The sequence below is a fragment of the Sapajus apella genome, unplaced genomic scaffold (genome assembly GCF_009761245.1).
Source record: "Sapajus apella isolate SASKATOON/1434 unplaced genomic scaffold, GSC_monkey_1.0 scaffold168, whole genome shotgun sequence".
In the NCBI taxonomy this organism is placed as follows: Eukaryota; Metazoa; Chordata; class Mammalia; order Primates; family Cebidae; genus Sapajus; species Sapajus apella.
The window spans coordinates 2,174,770-2,177,719 of record NW_022437108.1 but is presented as its reverse complement, the minus strand read 5'-3'; the positions used below and the strand labels follow the sequence as shown (position 1 = coordinate 2,177,719).

The 2,950-nt window shown below is 40.1% G+C and overlaps 1 pseudogene; it reads left to right on the top strand.

The window, feature by feature from the left end:
• The first annotated feature begins 678 nt into the window (after positions 1 to 678).
• LOC116542440 lies at positions 679 to 773 on the top strand (annotated as a pseudogene).
• Positions 774 to 2,950: the final 2,177 nt, after the last annotated feature.

The following is a 2,950-nucleotide window of genomic DNA, read 5'->3' as shown; positions in this document are numbered from 1 at the left end:
AGAGTCCTGCAATTAGTTTTACTCAAAGAATGACATGTAAAATATATATCAGGCTTAAAGGGAGTCTATTATCATTACTCCCCATCAGAGAAGGAGATTTGGTACTAGCTTGTTACCACATCACTAATGGAGTCTTTGATTTTTAAGGCTATCAAAGGAAGGGGTATTCAGTAAAAGACAAATACAGTAAATACATCATCAACTCTAAAATGTTAAACTTAAAAATATATACACATGCTTACATGCTTCATTCTTTTTTTCAAGTAAGAATCCTTAAGAGATGACGGGGCACTGTGGCTCATGCTTGTAATCCCAGCACTTTGGGAGGCTGAGGTGGGTGGATCATGAAGTCAGGAGTTCAAGACCAGCCTGGCCAACACAGTGAAACCCCGTCTCTACTAAAAATACAAAAATTAGATGGGCATGGTGGAAGGTGCCTGTAATCCCAGGTACTTGGGAGGCTGAGGCAGGAGAATCCCTTGAACTCAGGGGGTGGATGTTGCAGTGAGCTGAGATTGCACCACTGCACTCTAGCCTGGGTGACAGAGCCAGACTCTATCTCAAAAAAAAAAAAAAAAGAAAAAAAGAAAAGAGACATCAGAGGTCACAATGGTTACTAATTACTTTAAGTCTCAACCTTTGTGACTTCTAGTCTAGGGCTCATTTTAAGATAAAAAGATGATGTTCTAGTTCATAAATGTAATGATTGGGTTCTCACACTCAAGTGTGAGATGCGCCTCTCTCACCCTTGTTACGACTTCAGCACATAGATAAAAGCTCTGTATTCTTTAAAAGCTTTTAAAATAACTTTTCTAATTAGATAACAAGACTAAACAAGTTAGAAGTATAAATCACACATGCGTGTCTAAAGATACAGCAAAAAAATTAAAATACCAAAAAACAGAAACGAATCTGGTCTAAAGATGCATATTCACTGTGCTCCAGAGGAACATACACACTATTATCACAGGTGTCTGCCCATCTCACTTCCCTTTCCCTCTTCCTCCTCTGATGTATTTGTTCCTTCATAACCTTGAACTCACCTCCATGGCTCCCTGTGCTTTCCGCTGTCCCAGGGGATCATCTTATCTGTTTACTGAAGTTACGCTTTTTTTTTTTTTTTTTTAATTTTAATCACAAACACTTCTGGTCAAGAAGGAGCACAAGATAAATACAGGAATTATCATCTACAAAGGAAATTAGTGGACTTAAAGAAAGAAACTCAAGAATACACTTTTAAAGGTTTCATTTATCTGGATCACTTTGCATAACACAGCAACTAATGTCAAATAGCAGTAAGAAAATCAATCTTTCTTCCATAAGAAGTTGTCCATAGAACCTCTAAAGTTGAAGCCCCTTTGTTTATAAAAATTGAACAAATGAACTAGGGATCAGTTCCCGGGAGTGTAAAATGAAATGTGTTAAAGGAAGATAGGGTCGGACCTAGATGTTTTCAAGCAGTGTTTCCAGCAGCACCAAGATTCCACAGAGGGGCTTCAGGGGTGGGAGATGGGAAGGTGGACCACCCTTCCTCACAATTTCAACTCTGCCTTTATCTTCTTCACATATTTTATTCTTAGAAAATACAAATTATCTACTTCTTAAAAATGAGACTGGCCAGCCGCGGTGGCTCACGCCTGTAATCCCAGCTCTTTGGGATGACAAGACAAGTGGATCACATGAGGTCAGGAGTTTGAGACCAGCCTGGACAACATGGTGAAATCCCTTCTCTACTAAAAATGCAAAAATTAGCTGGGTGTCATGGCAGGTGCTTGTAATCCCAGCTACTGGGGAGGCTGAGGTGAGAGAATCTCTTGAAACCGGGAGGCAGAGGTTGCAGTGCGCTGAGATTGTGCCGCTGTGCTCCAGCCTGGGTGACAGAGCAAGACTTCATTTCAAAAAAAAAAAAATGAGACTGTAGTCCAAGCTAGATTTCCTTGTGCAGTGGTGGGACAGTACAGCTACCATCTTAACTACTTTAACCTAAAACATTACTGTAAAATGAGTAACTGATGCCATGGTTAAACATTTCTGAATTAGCCACAATGCAGTGGGGAAGGAGGGGGCTGGAGAGTGGAATCTATGAATTTACAACGTGCTCCAGTGTTTCAGGACATTGTTTTTAAAGAAGCCACTCGGGATAGTAAACTCCAAAGCATTGTAAACTAAGCTATCCAAAGCACTTATTTTAAAATGTGCATGTGACCCTGCATAAAGCAAAAATTGCTTTCAGGAAGGATAAAGATCTGAAGGTACGTATAAGGAAAAAGTACAAATGCCTGGAGAGCAGTGGAAGTAAAATGTGGGAGTTATACAATGTAAGGACAAAGCTCACTCATCCAATTAGTAAAGTAAAGCTTCGTAAAGAAGTTCAGGTGACATTTACTTTCAAAACTGAAGAGGTTAAAATTGTCTTTCTATATTAGTCTAAAAATTGTGAGAAAAGGCATCCTAGATGTGTCATGCTGCTTTACAGAACACTTGGCAGTTTCCGCAGTGCTGTAACTCGCCTGCCGGCCCATGCTGCTCCTTTGCTGTCTTGTCCTGTCACTTGCATAGTGCAGTTTCTTGTAAAGAGTAATTTATTTACATTTATTGCTTCCGTTTCTTTTCCCACCTTCAAGTCAATGACTCTTTAGCCCATGCTGTCTGGTTTCCCATCCTACCCCCTCCTTAAAATAACTTTTTAAGTCTTTTCTCTGAATCTTTAAGCACTATTTAGCATCCCCCAAATCCTGAAAGTACGTTCTCCCTTCCTTGGGCTTCAGTGTTGCTACATTCTCCTGGTTAGCTAAGGACCATCCCTTCAGATGTTAGTTCAGATTTCCGTGAATTTCTGTGGTAAGTCCTGCCGGATCAAAAACTGGGTTAGGTAGCCCTCCAACACATTCCCACCATATCATATCTTTGTATTTGCCCTCTCAAAGGCAAAAAAAGAAAAGAAAAGAAA